This window comes from Ascaphus truei, chromosome 2, assembly GCF_040206685.1.
Source record: "Ascaphus truei isolate aAscTru1 chromosome 2, aAscTru1.hap1, whole genome shotgun sequence".
NCBI lineage: Eukaryota > Metazoa > Chordata > Amphibia > Anura > Ascaphidae > Ascaphus > Ascaphus truei.
Window position 1 is genome coordinate 240,873,064 of NC_134484.1, and position 20,630 is coordinate 240,893,693.

General features: G+C 48.0%; 1 protein-coding gene across 2 annotated transcripts in view; it reads left to right on the forward strand.

Moving 5' to 3' along the window:
• GALNT1 (polypeptide N-acetylgalactosaminyltransferase 1) overlaps positions 1–20,630 on the forward strand; it is a 242,526-nt gene that overhangs the window by 57,635 nt on the left and 164,261 nt on the right. The window lies entirely within an intron of this gene.

Here is a 20,630-nt window from a genome sequence, read left to right on the forward strand (position 1 = left end):
GCTAAGCAATACCATTTGTCTTAAATATAAACCAGTGTTTTTAATTTGTAATTGTTTGTATCATACAACCCGTACAGTAGTTTAAAGGAAGCACACAAAGCTCTGCACATCTAACTAAACAGATAATCTGCAGAATTTCTAGCTTCTTAAAACATTGTTTTTCACGCTTGCTGTCTTCTACCCAAATGAAAACTCTAAGCAAGACGCAACAGAAGAATACTCCGCAGGACAGCTTCTTTTCTGGTCTAGTGTAAAGATGTTGTGCCTCACGTTGCATACACGGGAAAATGTCAATGGCAATTTTCACACAAACTCCGATTTGGTGCTATTGCAGCTTAATGAATAAGCCCCCAAGAGTATTAATACGATAAGTGGGATAACGCACGAGTAATGATGCAGTAGCTTCCATTCACTTGAATGGGAATGGACGCACTGTTAATCATGTTGAATAAGTAGGAGAAACATTATCCAACTAAGAGAATGCATGCTTCTTTTCATTGCCAATTGTCCCAAAGGCTTTGTCTTGAGGAGAACCAAAGTGAACCAGTACATACAGGGGCTGTATTTTTTAGGTGTTTATTATACAGAGCTTGGTGGACGTACGGTAGTCCCCCAAATGTTTATAACTATCTAAGTGGTTCTAATAAGATGAAAACTAGTTTAATACCTCCAACAAACTAGGCAGGCCTGCATATTTGAATTTATTTTTTTGGACCGTTTATCCTTGGTACACATGTATCCTAGTTAATGTGAGTTAAAGCCCAAAACAATGCATTGAATGTGATCTCCTTAACCCATGTTTTCAATAGCACTGCTATTCAATACCTTGCCAGTGCTAACACAATGCATTGTGTGTAATAATATCTGCTATATCTGTTTTTGGGAACACTGTTATTAGAGGGGGGTTTTAATTGCCTAATCCATTCAATTATTTTCAGGATGAAATAAGAATGATTGGCACCCGCTAACTCAAAGTTCCGCAGTGTAAATGGGGGGGGGGGGAGGGGGAGGGGAGCGGTAGAGAAAAACAATGTATTTGTTAATACTTTTTTAATAGTCACGAGTCGCCAAGGTTTCACCCCTTCAATATGACATTAGTTGGCTATGCTGGGACTACACCTTTTCAAACACTGCAACCCCTGTGTGCCAGACAGTTAATGGCGAGGACCATCCGGCTTCCGGTTCAGGCTATTGCTAGTGTAGAGACCACATGGCCCCGATGTACCCGCTGACATCAGGAACACACGAACAAGAGTTGCCATCACCCTATCACTTTACTGGGGATTCAATCCTTAAAGGGAAGTATGATACTGGAAGTTTGTTTTTCGGCCTGATGCTGTATGTGGGAATTCAAAAGAACAAAAAAGAAGCGCATGCCATTGTGAAGTAAATGGGTACCCTGATAAAAAATTAAGAAGAAACCGAATGCACTCGCCAAGTTTTGTAATGGACATTAAGTAATAATACCACTTGTTAGCACATTCAAATGCCTAAGACATGTCTGCAACCCTTTCCCTATTATCTCTTCACATAAAGTATTTCCACTGCAGCTACGGATTCAAGGAAATGAGCCCTATAAATGCTGTATTACACTGCTTGTTCAGCAAAGCCTGGGTTATAGGAGTGCATAGCCTGTAAACCTACTCTCAGGCGGTTGTTTTGACCTTTTGAGTCATCAGTGTGAGTATTGTTCTACTGGCTTTGCAATGTGAAGCTATTCTTGAATGTGCAATAGATATTTAAATGTCTTATTGCTAGTTTTTCTGCTGATGTGCCGCTCCCTCCAGGTGTATGTGTCGGCATCCAACCATTGGATTCCCCAAGTGTTCCTCCGGGTATGTGACATTCCACGTTCCTAGGCATGACGACAGCAAGCGTAGTCAGGACAACCACCACCAGCCAGTCAATATTTCTCCTAACGCATTTCAAGGATTTCTGTCCGCTTGTTGAGACGGAAATTCTATGTAGAGCTGCCTCTTAAAACAATAAACGGCACACTCGCATTCACTTTATGTATATTTTGTCTCTGACCAGTCACATTACACAGAGCTGCTGCTTTTTGCTACATTTAAAACAGCAGTCCTGCATTTTAATTTTGACTACGTCTAATAAATCTCTTCCCCCCCCCCCCCCCTTTTTTTTTTTTTTTTTTTTTTTTTTTTTTCCTCTTCCTGTCCCCCACAGTTTTTAGACTTCAAAATTGGATGCTCCCTTCAGGTGATATGAGTTTTTAAAATATTAAGAGTCTGAGAAGTTAACATGGAGTTATCCACCGATCCCAGTGCAGTTTAAAGGTTAGCATGGTAACTTCATAATCTCTAGTTTCTGAATACCTATAAACAAAGTATGATCCTTATAGAAAGTACAGCACCTTTAGGCTGGGGCCATAGAGGGGGTAGCAGGGCTGAGGCTCGCCTGCTGAAATCTGCGCAATTTCATGCCCATGCAGGCGAGCCAGCGGGTGCGATCGGGAAGCAGGGGGAGACTGAGGGAATCGGGGCAGTGACATCGCTGGGCCAATCGCCCGCGACGCACCGACGTCACGGCGCCAACGTCACGGCGCCGTGACGTTGCTTCGCTCTGATTGGATGTTTTCAGCCGACAGCGCTCTGAAAAACAGTTTTGGTTGTCGGCTGCAAAATCCAGCGCCTCAGCACGCCTGCGGACGCTCGCGTGAGCCCCCTCTAAAGACATCCTCATGGAGGATGCAGGGGCTCAGTGCGGAGCGTCCGCACGGCTCAGCACGGACGTGCCTTCTATGGACTCAGCCTTATTTTAGTGTGGGACTTTTTAGGTTACTACACATGGTAAGGGGGAGGGGAGGGAAGTGCAATCCCAAAGTAGCTTTTAAATGTGTGTTTTTTTTTTTTTTTTAATATAACATTTTCACCTATGTAGTATATTACTGGTTACATTTGCTACAAAGTATGTGAATGGGATGGCAATAAATGAACACAAACGCAACTTAAGCAGAACAAAAAATATAGTTTTTCACAAGTTTGACTACATCTTGAAATGTCATCTTTTCCAAAGCGTCTTTCCCTGAGCTGCAGGGTATCCATGAATCAGAGAATTGTCAGGGAGTGTTAACCTTGGAAGACCTTATGAAGTTTCCAGCACTTCTACAAACCATTAAAAAGGCAATTGCCCTCAAAATGTGTTTTATTTTTTACCTGCAAATAGGGCCGGGGTTGTTCTGCGCCAAGAGGCGTCACAGAAATACAGATGTGGCAGGTGTTATTGAACCTCTTATTGAACCGTTAGGATGGGATATTCTGCGTTATCACGGCCATTGAATCCTGTGGAAAATCTGAATTAGTGTTATGAGCGAGTGCAATAACCCTTGCAACATCTGTAGATGTTTTTTAAAACCAGAGACAGAACATAAAACACAGACAAAGCTCAGTTTTTAGCACATCCAGTGAGACTCATACACGGTACAGTGCCTAAATATATACGTAAATATCTAATAAGTAAAATGGTCTTTTAGTTTGACATTTTTGGCCAAAATTGTTGTAAGCCCCTGAGCCAACGCCAAGGCAGACCACATATCAGGGGTCCCTAACGCTAATATAAATTCTTAATAACCTGTGTAATAACAGGAAGAATGATTTATAGTAAATCTGTCAATATTAGTTGCAAAGTTCTGAGTCTGACTGAAGCTTTTATTAACCTGTACATTACCAGGAAAAGCACTCTGTATTAGAGATGTCACAGCCAAACTGCAAGCAGGCAAGTTCCCCTGAGTGGAAGATGCTATGGAGTGAGCCCATAACCATTTAAATGTGGGAGGGGGTGAGCTTAAATTAGGAAGGAGGTTGCCACCCTCCAATCAGCCATGACTAGCTGGACAAGAATTGTAAAACATACTGGACACCTAACAAGCTCCTATCTAGGAGCTTGTTAGGTGTCCAGTATGTTTTAACATCTGTAGATGGCAATGAGAATGGCACCAACCCATCTGCCATAGGACATATGGGTCGCAGCTCTGGCTGCACTTGGTGGAGCTATCAAAATGGCAGCTTTAAATGTCCCGTGACACGGTGGCCAATAAGAAGCCGTTTTGTCATCCCTTGTGCCTTCCTATTGGCCTGCGTGACATTTCAACCTGCAGTGCTGCTACTGGCACCCCCTACTGAGGCAAGTATCTCAGAAAGCAGGGGGTCTGCGGAGCTGAAATTTACGCGGTTCAGCTCAGGAGATCCGCTCCCTCCCACCAAGATAGATATAGATGAAGATGTGATCATCATCATCCTCTGCTCTTTTTAAGGGCCAGATTACAAGCATAAACATTTGAAATAACTTTTGAGTTAACTGAAAGGATTAATTTATTGATGTGACTCTGAAAAGGGAGGGTTGGTAATCTAGTTTTCTCCACCCTACGTCAACGTGATCGAACATGGAAAGACCGGGTAATGTGTACGAATATAAACTAGGACAACCGTTTCCACATATTAATTTACAGTGCTTCAAGACATTTCCAAGACCACTTTTAAACACAATTATAAAGATGCTTAGCTGTTTAAAATATACTAATATTGTATTGATTTGATTTACTATACCAAGCTATAAGTTAGCATGGGCCAAAATGTTGACATTGTTTTACTTGGGCCTTTATTATGCTTAACTGTGAGGTCATTTGTATATTTAAGAAGTACTACCATTGCAGAATAAAAATGTTTTCAGACAAATGGCGATATCCATAAAACAATGTGTGGAGCGGCAGGTACTCCTACAACAAACCCGACATTGTATCTCTGACAGTCAATATTTGATTTGGCTGCACAGTAACTTGGCATACAAAAGAAACTAAAACGCCCATGTTTTTAGTCCGTGTCTTTCCAGGAAGATGTCATCAGTGTAGCAAAATGTCAGATGTGTGGATGATCTAGTGACTAGAACATTGACTTTATGAAACAAAATAATAATTCCTATCAGTTCATACATGTGTTTTCATTTTCTTTGCTTGAGAAAGATCCCACTAGATAATCAAAACACAGTGTAGTAAATGTTAACCCTTACGTTATTTTAATGCATGCAGAATATAATATATTTTTATAAACACCCCTATGGTGCTACCTGTTAGGCTCAAAAGGGGCCTAAGCCTCTGTGCTTGGGGTGGCTGGTGCAGCGCCTCCACCCACGAGGATCCCTGTGTTGATGGGATAGCCCCTCACGGGAACCGGTATACCTATTTGATATAGTTCCAATAACCACAATAACAACAAAGTATATACTACCTATTTACTATGGTCCCATAGTCTCAACAATATAGTATACACAATCGCAATAACCGTCCCCCAAAGTACTGAGGGTGCCCTTGGCACCTAAAACCTGTGGTCCATCCAAATAGTCTCACCCAGATATGTGTGAGGACAGCGCTACCTTCCCGGTGTGGTGTTGGTGCACGTGGTGGTACTTCCTGGCTACAATACTACACCAGGGGATTTGTAGATGGCAAGCGTGGTCCCACGATTCAGGGCCTCCAACACAATCCCCTTCTCGCCTTACGGGAGAAGGAGTGGCTAAGTGAGTAAATACCCTGACTGGCACTGACTTTGAAGCAGGGGAACCTGGTTCAATTCCTGGTGTCGGCTCCTTGTGACCTTGGGCAACTCACTTTATCTCCCTGAGCCTCGGGCACCAAAAAACATAGATTGTAAGCTCCACGGGACAGGGAACTGTGCGTGTAAAATGTCTGTGAAGCACTACGTAAAACTAGCAGCGCTATACAAAAACATGCTGCTGTTCTTGTTGTTGATACAACGTCCGGTAGCGCAGCGTGAGCGATTTTGCCAGGCCTGGGGAATCCTCCGCTGCGATTGTATTGTATGTCTATTTGTATTGCGCCATTAATGTACATAGCGCTTCACAGTAGTAATACACGTGGTAATCGTATAAATAACAAATAATATAAATAACAGGTCATGGGAATAAGTGCTTCAGACATTAAAGTAACATTTAGGAAGAGGAGTCCCTGCTCCGAAGAGCTTACAATCTAATTGGTATGTAGGAGGAACGTACAGAGACAGTAGGGCATTTTGGGAAGTGCTTCTGCAGGGGACCAAGCTTTATGTATCTTGTGTCTAGTAATATCTACGGTGCTACTCATATGCTTCTTTAAGCAAGTGTCTTAAGGTGGATAGAGGGGGTGCTAGTCGGGTATTGAGGGGAAGGGCATTCCAGAGATGTGGGGCAGTCAGTGAGAAGTGTTTAAGGCGGGAGAGGGCTTTAGATACAAAGGGGGTAGAGAGAAGACATCCTTGAGCAGAACGCAAGAGTGTGGGTGGTGCATAGCGAGAAATTAGGGATGAGATATAAGGAGGGGCAGAAGAGTGTAAAGCTTTAAAAGGGAGGAGGAGAATTGCATGTGTGATAAGGGATTTGATAGGAAGCCAAGAGTGATTTCAGCAGGTGAGACACTGATACAGATTTAGGAAAGAGTAGAGTGATTCTGGCAGCAGCGTTTAGGATAGATTTGTAGGGGAAACAGGTGAGAGGCAGGAAGGCCGGACAGCAGGAGGTTACAGTAGTCGAGACTGGAGAGAATGAGGGCCTGAGTCAGAGTTTTAGCAGTCGAGCAACAGAAGAAAGGGCATATCTTTGTAATATTGCGGAGGAAAAAGCGACCGGTTTTAGAGACGTTTTGAATGTGAGCGGAGAATGTGAGAGGAGTCTAGTGTGAACCCTAGGCAGCGTGCTTGGGCCTGGGTGAATGATGGTACTTTCAACAGTATTGTGGAAGGAGGCAGTAAGGCCAGGTTTGGGATGAAGAATGAGGAGCTCTGTTTTTGTCATGTTAAGTTTGTCGGCGGAGGGCCATCCAGGATGATATCGCAGAGAGGCATTCCGAAACTTTGGTCTGTACAGCAGGTGTAAGGTCGGGGTTAGAAAAGTAAATTTGTGTGTCAGCATAGAGGTGATATTTAAACCTAAGGGATGTGATTAGGTCACCTAGAGGATGTGTGTACACAGAAAAGAGAAGAGGTCCCAGGACAGAACCCTGGGGCACCCCCACAGAGATCTATGGAGGAGGAGAAGGTGTTGGCAGAAGAGACACTGAAAGTACGATGGGAGAGGTAAGAGAAGATCCAGGATAGAGCTTTGTTACGAATACCAAAAGTATGGAGAATGTGAAGAAGAGGGTGGTCCATGGTGTCAAATGCTGCAGAGAGGTCGCGTAATATGAGCAGAGTGTAATGACCTCTGTCTTTGGCAGCATGGAGGTCATTAGTTATTTTAGTGAGGGCTGTTTCAGTCGAGTGAGCAGTGCGGAAGCCAGATTGTAGAGGGTCTTGGAGAGAATGGGTGTTGAGAGAAAGAGGAGCAAGCAAGAGAGTTCAAGGAGTTTAGAGGCAAAAGGCAGGAGGGAGACGGGTCGATAGTTAGAAAGACAGGTAGAGGTCCAAGCTTACTGTTTTTGAGTAATGGTATAACGGTTCCATCTGCTCCTCTGAGTCGTCTGTATACTAAGGGCCGGCCCTACAATACATCCACTATTGTGTAAGGGATATGGTCTAGGGGGAACAGCCTAGTCCATGGGGGGTGCTCTACTAGCTCCCCGGACACTACCTCTCCCTTCACCAGGTCAGTCAGGACTGACCACGCTGTCTCCTGTCCACGGAGGAAATCCTGAACGACAGGACCTCCTCTTCCTGCAGCACCAAACTCAAGATCGTCGCTGCCTCACAGTCTATATGTATGTGGCTGCGCCAACCACAACATGGCCGACACAGCTCACTAACCCCTCCCCACGAGATGGGACCACTGTCAGGGAGGAGGCTACACTCTCCCCCTGGCAAAGACCTCATCGGCCCTGCATGAGAAAACATTCACACACTTTTATATAACAAACAGTTGCATGAACAATAGATCTCTACTTTTATACAACATAACTTAAATGGCATAATACAACTTCTGTCAAGACAGACATAATAGATGCAAATCAGTCCCTAGGTGTCTGCTGAGACCCATAGTGGGGTTGCCCTATTGAATCATAAGCCAATCTAATTATGGGGGGTGCATGGCTGTTTGACTCCTCCTGTTTTCGGGAGCTGGTACGTTTTTAGTGACCCCGAAAGTTCTTCATTTTCTTGGTCGGAGAGGTTTCCAGCGGCTTGAGGCCCTGGCCCTCTCATAGTGTGAATGTCATTGTTATTGTTACCCTGTTGGGTGAATGCTGGGCTTTCAGGGTTTAGAGTAGCAGTACCAGACGAAGTAGGCAGGGGACCGCTAGGACCAGCGATGGGGTCGTCTTCAATTACCTCCTGCACATTGGTAGAAGAATCTGATTTGATCAAGCTCACTGACTGACTTGAGGAATGGGCAGTAGATGGTTTTGGTGCCAAACTTTTATCTGTCCTTCTTAGTCCCTTATGCGGTACACCGGAATCCCAAGTATTTGTGAATCCACCTCAAATGGGCTATCTCTCTATCTGTCAGACAGTTTGTTTCCCTGGCACTCCCAGATTCCTCAGAAGGACCTTGTCTCCAAGCCGAAGCTCCCGATTAACGTAACTTGCAGTCATATCTTCGTTTGTTATTATGGTTCAGCTTAGCAGTGGTCCCTTCGGCTAGCTGGTACGCTCTATGCAGGTTGATTTTCAGTCGTTTGACATACTGGTAGTGTGCCACATTGAGCACCCCATCAGTGGAGATTCCCAGACGAATGTCCACCGGTAACCGTTCAGGCAAGGCATTGCCTTCTAGGGGGTTGTGTGGGATTTCTCAACGTTATGCATCTGCAGTAGCTCCTTTTTATAAGCCTACTCTCCAAGTCACTGCCCTGGTCCGAGTGCATGCAGTTCGGTAGTCCGTAATGAACTAAATATTTCTCCCGCAATACCTTAGCCACCGTGAGAGCCTTTTGGTCTTTAGTGGAGAAGGCTTGAGTATAGTGGTCAGTGATTACTAGCACATTCCTGGTGACCCTGGAGTCTTGTTCTATGCACAGGAAGTCCATACATACGATGTCCATAGGACCTCAACTCTTCAGGTGGCACATTGGAGCTGCACGTGTAGGCAGTGTTTTTCCTCTGAATGCACCTCAAGCACCTCAGACAATGGCGTTCCACATCTTCTCTCATTTTTGGCCTGTAAAAATCTATCCCTCATGAGTCCGAACGTTTTATCTACACCCAAGTGTCCATGGTCATCATGTAATGACCTCAACACCATATACTGCAGCTTTCTTGTAAGCGCTAGCTGCCTCCTATCCAGATGATTATGGTAAGGGTCCACTCGGTATAGTAGCCTATTGTCCATCTGGACTTTGTCCCCTTCCTTCATGAGGGCCCACAGTGGGTCCCGGAGCACATTTGATTGTTTAGGTTCTTCTTCTGTACTGCCTGCCTCAGGGGACTGCACATGGAATTAGCCATCTGTGTTTCAATGATCTTTCCATCTTATATTGGGTCCTTCAGCTCTTGATAGTGCCTCTGGGTAGTAATACACAGCAGGGGGCGCATTGGATTGACATCCCAGAGAGTCCACCACTCTGAACTCAGAGAAGGCCACTTTTCTGTCCAAAGTGGCCACTGTAGAACACATGGCACGGAACCCAGGACAGGGTATTTCCTCCCATTCTCTGTCTTCAGATTGGGGCTCCAACCCCGGCCTTCGGGACACAGTCAGCCCCAATATTCTTAGACCCCGGTTTATACTTCAGAGTGAAACTGTAATTGGACAGGGCAGCCAACCACCTGTGACCGGTGGCATCCAATTTAGCGGATGTCAAAATGTACGTCGGGGGTTATTGTCTGTCCTTCGAAGGGTACCCCATAAAGGTAGTCATGCAGCTGGTTCACAATGGCCCACTTCAACGCCAGAAATTCTAACTTGTGAACCATATAGTTCTTTTCATTCAGGGTCAAACTGCGACTCCCATAGACGACAGGCCGCAGCCCAGTAGGATATTTCTGAAGAAGCACTGCACCGAGTCCATCATAGCTGTCGTCCACATGCAGCACATACGGCTGTCTTGGGTGACATAGGCCAAGACAGGAGCTTCAGTCAGGCTCTTCTTTAATTTCACGGAAGCCTCTTTGCAGGCAGAAGTCCATTTAGCACAGAAAGGGACCTTGGGATTGATGGCTTTCTGGCGAGGGTCTTCGGGACAGCTCTTTAACAAATTGTTCAAAACTTTAGAGATGCACACGTACCCGTCGATGAACCTCCTGTATCAGCCACAAAATTCTAGAAAAGAGCGGAGTTCTACCACATTCTCAGAGCTTACTACTGCTTCCCCCTTGGTAGGATTAGTTGCCACCCCTTCAGCGGATACGATATGGCCCACATAGGTGACCGATGATCGTCAGCACTTCTATTTATCAATGGACCCCTTCAGGCTCTTCGTGTTCTTCCAGGGTCCGTCCAAACACTATGATCCAAGTAGACTAAACATTCTCGGGGATTCAAGTCACCAAGGGACCTTTCCGTCAGTTACTGGAACGTGGCTGGGGCTCCACATATGCCTTGAGGCATCCGGGTGAACTGGTAGAATCCTAGCGGCAGATGAACGCTGCCTTTCCTTGATCTTTGGAGCTCATGGGGACCTGATAGTACCCAGAGCGCAGATCCAACACGCTGAACTACTGACTGCCAGACAATGCGCCTAGGATCTCTTCGAGGTAAGGTGTACTGGTCGGGGATAGTTCGTGGTTTAGTGTTCGGTAGTCCACACACAGCTATACAGAACCATTTTTCTTCTGTACCACCACGATGGGTGAGGTGTAGGGACTGCGGAATTCAGTTATACCGGTGACTTTAATTTCTTATAGAATATTGCAGACGTCATCCACGTCCCTCGCGGATATTCACAGTGATCGTTCACGGAAGGGGGTGGTATCGCCCACCTTAATTTCCCGGAATGAGAAAACTTCTTCCCTCTCAGGTTTTACTGCAGACGCTTCTTCCATTCGGCCGGTAGGTGGGGAGTCTCCGTAGTCAGTTTGTAGTGTTGGGTTACTGTCCGGTACTGCTACAGCATTCACATGAGCCCAGTGTTTCACATCCGTCATGGGATATATTTTTCCCAGCTCCTGTTTCTAGTCCAGCTGGACAGGGTGTAGGGAGATGTTTTGTATGGATACAGCAAGCTGAGAGGGGAACATAGACTTCCATTCCTTTTACCTCCGGCACCACCTTCCAGCCTCTCTTCTGATCGTCCTCAGGGGCTGACTTCAACGCAAAGTTCCAGTCACTTCCATCATCGCTAGGGTAGTTGGCTTCGGCTAGTATGTGCTTTTACTCCCCCTGGCAGAATCTCTGTCACTCCCTTCTCCCGATTTTGAAGAATTGCTCGTGCTGCTCTTAGTCGGAAATTCAGTGGCATTCTTCCATGAACACAGGGTGAATCTTAATGGAGGACAAAGGCATTTCTCTCCACTTCTTTGAAAAATGCCCAGACTAGAGATCGCACTGTCGGCATTGGTGCCCAATATAATGGGTGAATTTTGGTGTTCCTGGGGTTTCGGACACACCAGTGCTTCCACCTCCATAGGGTGCATTAGGCTAGTATTGAGTTTAGGTATATTCATCCGTACCTTAATTACTCCATTTGTTGAGTAATCCTGGCTGCTGAGCCCCCACAGTCATGGTTTCAGTCGATCCCAACGGCAGATGCTGCAGATGATTGTCGTAGAAAGACCTGTATACAAAGGTTACCTGGGACCCGATATCCAGTAGGTAAGAAACATAGATACCCACAATCAGGACTCTGACCAACGAGGTGGGACCTATCTGGCTTGAGAGGTCGGCTCGGGCCTCTCTTTCCTGGGCTTGAAGGCATCCGGCTTTTCCCGCCACGGGACAACTGTATTTTAGGATGGGTTGCAAAAGTTAGCGCTTGCTGCTTTTGAAGGATAACTCCTCCCCGCACTCATATCAGCGAGGTGTACGGTCGGGTGTTCCAGGGAAGAGAGGGCCAGATGCAGGCCACCCACGTTGGTGGTCAGGGGGTCGACCGGGAGGGCTCCTGAGTCGTTACCTCCGCAGGGTCCCTCTGTACGGGGTCCCCCAGACAGAGCTGCCTGTATCCTCCGAGCTTTTGGGCTCCCGGTTCTTTTTAGGCGTATGGAACCGCAGGGATACTTCCTGATCCTGCACGCGGTGCATTAGTTAATCAGCCTCTGTATACTGTTCACTATACAGTCAAATAATATTGGCCGCAGGGGGGCACATGCACTCTACTATTTGCTGTCGTTTCACAGCCTCGGGGCAGGACCACTCCCCTAGTACCTGAAGGGTGTGATCCTTCCACTCCCCAAATTCTTCCTCGCCTAGCAAGGTGGGCAGCACCCCAGAGAGAGCTTTTAACCTACGGTATTGGTGGGAGTGGGAGGATGTGGTTAAGGTGTCGGCCAACCATTGCAATACATCGGTTAACGGGGTTTCTGATATGGGGTTACTCTGCGACTCGGGACCACCCCCTCTCTGGTGGGGACGCCGGGTCGTCTCCTCCTGTATTCCCATCTGCCCATTCCTCACTATCTTCCGCTCTCTTAATCTCGACTTCTGGGTGTATTAGGGGGCACCCCCATCCGAGGCTCCGTTGAAGTGTATGCCCGGCTGTACGGCTGGCTATTGGCACCGTGTCCCAGACAGAAGTAGGGTCAGTTGTGTGCCACTTCCCAGATTTTAGCAAACCCGTGGTGTTGTGTTAATGCCAGGAATTTGTCACAAAGGAGCCAATTTTGGCGCGTAGCCAACGGCCACCACGCGGATGGGGGGTTCCCAGGGCCCACTGCTAGACCTCTATTCCGGTCGGTAGCGACATTTCGTTGCATTAATATACTTTTGGTCTTGGGCACCCCAGGTCTGAATCTCAGAAGCGTCTCCAAATGCAACACCCCTTCCCTTCTCCTCAGGGAGATATGGGTGTTATGGTGCTGCCTGTTAGGCTCACAAGGGGCCTAAGCCTCTGTGCTGGGAGTCTGGGGTGGCTGGTGCAGCACCTCCATCCGCGAGGATCCCTGTGTTGGTGGGATAGCCCCTCATGGGAACCGGTATACCTCTTTAGTATACTTCCAATAACCACAATCACAACAAAGTGTATATACAACCTATTTACTATGGTCACATAGTCTCGGCAATACAGTATACACAATCACAATAACCGTCTCCCAAAGTACGGAGGGTGCCCTGGGCACCTGAAACCCGATGGTCCTTCCAAATAGTCCCTCCCGGTGTGGTGCTGGTGCATGTGGTGGTACCTTCCTGGCTACTCGAGTACACCAGGGGATTTGTAGACAGGTGGCAAGTGTGGTCCCGCGATGCAGGGCCTCCAAAACAATCCCCTTCTCGCCATGCGTCCAGTAGCACAGCGTGGGCGATTCTGCCAGGCCTGGGGAATCCTCTGCTGCGGTTCTGTCTGCTCTGCTGAGTCGTCTGTATACTAAGGGGTGAGTCCCGTACTTTGGGCCAGCACTTCAATACATCCACTACCGTGTAGGGGATACAACCTGGGGCCTAGGGGGAACGGGTCTGGCCTAGTCCTGGTGGGGCTTGACTAGCTCCCTTGACACTACCTCTCCCTTTGCCGGCTCCGTCAGGACTGACCATGGCGTCTCCAGTCCGCGGAGGGAATACTGAACGACAGGATCTCCTCTTCCTGCTGTGCCAACCTCAAGATGGCCGCTGTCTCACACAGTCTATATGTGGCCACGCCAACCACAACATGGCCGACAGCTCACTAACCCCTCCCACGCAACGGGACCACTGTCAGGGAGGAAACAAGGGAGGGTACCGTATGTATATATAATTTTTATATGTTTTTAGGTTTTAACAGAAAATACACCACCGACTGATCATCTTCCACTTTTGACTGAAACTGGAAATGACATGACAAAATTCAAATGCGTGTCCAATTTTGTTTCCATTGTGAACACTAGTGTTTTTTTTATTCTTATTTTTATGAAAAAGTAAACACCAGAATCCCGTGAGGACCTGGAAATTACATAGATACTTGGTTTCAATTTGAGGAGCAGCATGGGATTAGGAATTTTAATCCCTGAACAGGAAAACCGCAATCCCGGCTGCTTGTTTTAAACTTTTTTTAAAATATTTTTTTATTATCCTGCTCCCTCCTCCCACATTTTGTTTAATTGGGTCCAGTTCTGTGGAACCCCTGTGTTTCTAATTTAAAAAGAAAATGGGGGAAGGGGCGTTGCCAGGTTGAGGACATCTTGGAAGACCACTTACTGCACCTTCAAGTCGATGTATAGTCAATATAAACACCATATGCTGCTACAAATCCTGTGTTAGAGAAGTCTACATTGCAAATTGATACAATGCGGGTACCTGGTTGCTAGGAAGTTAAACCAGCGCAGTCCTTTATGCCTTTTTTGTGGAACTTTTTAAAGGCTCATCTCGGTTTGCCCTCCAGCTTCAAGGAATTTTGTATATGACAACTTGTATCTTGAAACATAGGCACCATGTACACTGCCAGGTAATCTTGCATCCTCTGCTCGAAGTAGCTGGGAAAATCTCCTGCTTTTGAAAATGCATTATTAAATAGATTGATTGCTTAGCTCAAAATTGCTAAGCTGTTTTGAATATTTTCAACACAAGCAAATCAGTCATTCTTGAAATGAGCCATTCCAGCAGCACACCTACCAGTAGCAGGTAAAGAATTCTTGGGAATTGCTTTGCATGTTTCCCTCCAGTCTGCTTTTTTTTGTAGGCCAGCGACTTTGCTGGCTCCTGATGTCTGTAAAGAGCCTCTTATTGCTCTCCATAAACTTTCAGTGCATGATGGTGAGCAGAATATTAATCTGAAAACGCAAAGCCTTGAGGCAGCCATGGTCATTTGAAGGGTGACATTTTTAATACTACTTTTTGATGTATGGAGACCTTTTTAGAGGAGCTGTAGTTTATACAGTAAGTACACTTGGGTCCTTGTTACTCCCACTCAGAAGCATGTACACAGCGCTTCCTGCTCGGCCACCTGCATGGGAGGGGCTACGTAATAAACGCTGCAGATTTTAGATGTTTTACAGTAGCCACTCTTGAAAACTACGGAGAAATATACTATGGGGCTGATGTATCGGTCTCCCAGCTGCAAAAGAGGGGCAAAACTAATGCAAAAATGCACCAAATTTCTGAAGGGAAAAAATCCAATTGGAAAATGGCAGGTTGTTTGCCTCTATAAACTGCTGGGGATTTCTGCTCCAGTTCGGCCCATTTTTGTAGCCGGGATTCAGATATGAAGCTGGTTAACTTGGGAAGACCTGATTTGAGATTCAAAGCCTTTTCTTGAATGAAAATTGAAGGTGTATACAGGATTTATGTAATCTCTACAAAATAGACCACACACTCGGATGGTTAATTCCAAAAATGTATCATCCGATTATATTCCTCCATAATAGATTTATTGGCTCCCTGGTGTTGCTCTGTTCTACTTCTTCATCTGGTCCATTTATTGTGTTTGTCAAAAAAGTATGATTTTGTATGTTGTTTTTTCTAATTTTGTTCATTAAAACGGCTGGAAAAATCTTTAGGGTCTAAAACTTCACTCCTGGCGCCTTTTTACTGCACTGCTGATTAACCTCTCTGTCAACACGGGAACGCCACAACCTGTCGGTGCTCTGTGGCTACCCACCCCGCTGTGATGTCTTCCAGTGTATTTCCGTGTGTGCGACACATTCTCGGGCACAGCGATGGGGGGAAGAAATGAGTTATTGCCGGCACATCACTTATTACGGAAATGGAAGATGTGTTACTCCTGTTTCACTGCGTTCCAGAGTGCGTGCTGGGAATGCAATCTCTCCTGTAGTACCAGGCCCCATTACGTTGTGCAGGGGTGCATCCCCTGCCCTTTTTACCTGCTCTACGGTATCTCTGTGACGTTGCGATGTCATGACAACGGTGCGCCATTTGACGTGTTGTCATAGCAACATGTTGTTGCGATCAGGAGGAGCAGTGGGAGAAGCCTGAGAGAAAGTAAGAGACTCTTAGGCCTCGGACATAGTAAGCGCTTAGGTGCTGCTTCTCGCTCTTGCTTGCTTGCCGCTCGCTCTACCAGGAGCTTTTTGCTGTCCTGGCAGAGGAGACAGCAAGCGCGCTTGGGAGGCGGGTATCACTGTGTGTGTGTGTCACTTTGAAGTGGTCTGTGTATTTGTGTCACTGGGGAACGTGTGTGTGTGTGTGTGTGTGTGTGTGTGTGTGTGTGTGTGTGTGTGTATTATATAATATTTTAAAAATTAAAAAAAAAGACATGTGAGAATAAATTATTTATTAAAATTGTGCAACTTTGATAAATATATTCGCGCACACATCACACACCACACACACATACACACTGGTACACGCACATGCACGCACACACATGCACGCACGCACACATGCACATATACACGCACACACATGCGCACACACACACACATGCACATACATACACAGACACACGGGGCAAAAGAGGGCACATCACCCATTTCCCCCCCCCCCCCCGGCAGCGCAAGCCCCCTCCATCTCCCAAAGGCTGACAGCCACAGGAATCTGGCAGATGGAGGCATGTCACCAGCTCCCCCCCCCCCAGCAGCGCAAGCCCCCTCCATCTCCCACAGGCTGACAGCACCACACATCAACACACACACGCACATCAACGCACACTCTCACTCACTCACTCCGCTGGCGCCAGACAATAAGTACCACATTCACATTTCCCTGCTCTCCTTCCATTGGTTGCTGAGGCGTCACGTGAGCGGAGTCAGCGCGTGAATTTAAAATTTCACTGTCGGCTCTGTTCAAGCGCGCCTCAGCAAGCAAGGGAAAGCATGCGCGAGCCCCTACTAAAGCCGCTTTAATTGCGGCTGTAGGGGCTCAGTGGCAAGCAGCAGCAAGCGAGAGCAAGCAAGCACTAACCATGGCCTGGGCCTTAGAGAAGCCATGTGCTCTCCCCTGGCAATCAATTTAAATGTTGTGGTGAAGAGCGCGGGGCTTGGTTCTGTGCCCTCCTCAGAAAATTGCGCGTGCCCCTCTGACATAGTGGGTTCGTCAAGGGGCACTGAAAGGGTTCAATCAAATGCGGTTTATGTGCAACTGCCTTTACACGTAAGCATGTTACACTGCCACTCTAAAGGTTTGCTTAAGGAGGAGTTCTCGGTGGCTTAGCAAATTGGATTATGAAACGGGTAAACAGGATAAACTTTCTCCACGTCACCTAATTTTCTCTTGTCTTAAGTTCTCATAGCAGATTTCCAATGGCTGTGCTCTACTTGCTGTAACACACTACGTAGTCTGTAGGAGGAAAAATAACCTTAAAAGGTGTAGTTCCTCATTGTGCCGCAGTGAAATAATTGCAGCAATGGGTTAAACAGCTTCAATCTTATTGATTTTTATCTTGTTTATGAGGAAAACATCCCTGATATATGAGCGAGTTGTGGCATTTTTTTTTTAATATTTAATGGTGGCATAGGTTTCGTGGCAGCAATATTAACACAAACATTCAGCCTTTTTAAATTGGGTAGGTGTAGAGTGTGTGTGTATGTGCCAGGGAGTGATGCTTCTTCAATTTCATCGCCGAGCATATTTCTAGATCATTCTAGCGAGTGTATTACTTACTGCAGCGTTTCCCAAATGGTGGGTCGCGACCCGGCACCGGGCCACGGCACCAAAATTGCCGGGTCGCAGTGAGGCTGGCCGCGCGGTGTCTCCCGTCCGCCCCCGCCCCCCCCCCCCGCTCGAGTTAAAAAAAATGGCAGCGATTCCCCCCGCGGTCCCGCGCGCATGTGCAGGGCCCGCTCCCTTCCTCCCCCCCGCTCCCTTCCTCCCCCCCAGCTCCCTTCCTCCCCCCCAGCTCCCAACGTGGGACGGAGGAGGAAGTCCTCTGCGGCCCGCTTCCTCCCGCGACCCGCTTCCAGAGCTCACCTCCCGTGGCACCTCCTCCCGAGCTCACCTCCCGTGGCACCCCCTCCCGAGCCCACCTCCCGTGCCACCCCCTCCCGAGCTCACCTCCCGTGCCACCCCCTCCCGAGCTCACCTCCCGTGCCACCCCCTCCCGAGCTCACCTCCCGTGCCACCCCCTCCCGAGCTCACCTCCTGTGGCACCCCCTCCCGAGCTCACCTCCCGTGGCACCCCCTCCCGAGCCCACCTCCCGTGCCCCCAAGCCCACCTCCCGTCCCGGGCAGCAGGGGATATCGGTGGCAGCAGGGGATATCGGTGGCAGCAGGGGATATCGGGGGCAGCAGGGGAAAGCGTCCGGCGGCAAGGGAAAGGTAAGTCACCCCACCCAGTCACTGTCAAAGTCACTGTCACCCACCCAGTCACTGTCACCCACCCAGTCACTGTCAACTCCCAGTTACTGTCACCCAAAGTCACTGTCACCCAGTCACTGTCACCCACCCACCCAGTCACTGTCACCCACCCAGTCACTGTCACCCACCCAGTCACTGTCACCCACCCAGTCACTGTCAAGTCACTGTCATCCACCCACCCACCCAGTCACTGTCAAACCCAGTCACTGTCACCCACCCAGTCACTGTCACCCACCCACCCAGTCATTGTCACCCACCCAGTCACTGTCACCCACCCAGTCACTGTCACTCACTCACTCACCCACCCAGTCATTGTCACCCACCCAGTCACTGTCAAGTCACTGTCACCCACCCACCCACTGTCAAACCCAGTCACTGTCACCCACCCACCCACCCAGTCACTGTCACCCACCCACCCAGTCACTGTCAAAGTCACTGTCACCCACCCAGTCACTGTCACCCACCCACCCACTGTCTCCCACCCACCTAGTCACTCACCCACCGTCTCCCACACACCCACCCAGTCACTGCCTCCCACCCAAGTGTCCCAGTCCCCCCACCCACCCAGTCCCCCCTCCCCCCCAGTCCCCCCTCTCCCCACCCACCCAGTCCCCCCCCACCCACCCAGTCCCCCCCCCCCCCCCACCCACCCAGTCCCCCCTCCCACCCACCCAGTCCCCCCTCCCACCCACCCAGTCCCCAGTCCCCCCTCCCATCCACCCAGTCCCCAGTCCCCCCTCCCATCCACCCAGTCCCCAGTCCCCCCTCCCACCCAGTCCTCCCCCCCAGTCCCAGAACCCCCTCCCACCCCCACCCACCCAGTCCTCCCCCCCAGTCCCAGTCCCCCCTCCCACCCCCACCCACCCAGTCCTCCCCCCCAGTCCCCCCTCCACCCTAGTCCCTGTCCCCCCTCCCACCCAGTCCCCCTCCCCCACCCACCCAATCCCCCTCCCCCACCCACCCAGTCCCCCCCACCCACTCAGTCCCCCCCCTACCCACCCAGTCCCCCCCCTATCACCCACCCACCCAGTCCCAGTCCCCCTCACCCACCCACCGAGTCCCCCTCACCCACCCACCCAGTCCCCCCCCTCCCACCCACCCAGTCCCCCCCTCCTCCCACCCACCCAGTCCCCCCCCTCTTCCCACCCACCCAGTCCCTGGCCCCCCCTCCAGTCAGTCACATCCGTCATTGCCTGTAATTCACTGTTTGTGTCTGTGTGCGTATAGGGGAGAGCGAGTGTGTGTGTGTGTGTGTGTGTGTGTGTTTGTGTGTGTGTAGCAGTGTCTCTGTGTGTGTATCAGTGTGTGTGTTTGTGTAGCCGTGTCTCTGTGTGGCTGCGTGTGTGTGTCAGTGGCTGCGTGTGTGTGTATCAGTGGCTGTGTGTGTGTCAGTGGCTGCGTGTGTCAGTGGCTGCGTGTGTCAGTGGCTGTGTGTGTGTGTGTGTGTGTGTGTGTGTGTGTGTGTGTATATCAGTGGCTATGTGTGTGTCTGTGCAGGCCCTATAGACCAGTATAGGCGATAAAAATTTTAGTGGGTCACAAAGGAGAAGTTCAAAAATAACCGGGTCACGGAAAAAAAAGTTTGGGAAACCCTGACTTACTGTATCATCATTGACAAATTATCAATACAGTATTGCGCTACTAGGTTTTTGTGTTTTTTTTATTATATTTACTTTACACATGCATGAGGAAAAACATATGTACTGTGTATATGTATATGTCTGAGGCATTAGGTTTTTCCACTTCAAAGGCAGAGATTTTTTACCAAAAATATAAAGTCTACTCCATTTGTGTAATAGAGGAGTTTAAAATTATATATTGTAGCAGTCCTTGCCGTGAGACTCCTGTTTGAATCCACCAGTGCTTTTAAATAGTATTTTTCTATATTTTATTGGTAACTGCTACAAATTCATGGACAACAAGATGAATCACTCAAACACTTGTTGAGTGAAGGTAAAAGCCTGTTGAGATGCCCACTTATATTGCATATATCTACACACTGTTCAAGCTACTCAAGTAATTATTTTAACAATGTCTATAGATAGGTGGACATTGTTTCCTCCGGAGGGACATGGCAAGATATATACAGTTATTTTTCGGCACCAGCACTGCCATTGAATCCTACTAAAGCTCTTAACATATATTCTGCGGTAAACCAGCTTTATTATCTGGAGAAACAATGTCACACACTGCATCTGTATCCATAAGGGTGTTCACATGTCTTGCACAGGTCTCCTAACCTGCTTCACTCACCCCATTGTTACGTCATACAGTGATAGAGCCCTAAACTGCAGCTTAAAGTGGCCTGCAAATGAGCATCCAGTAGACCTGTTACTTGGCATCCTAGCCTTTTTTTAATTTGTATTATTACATTGATA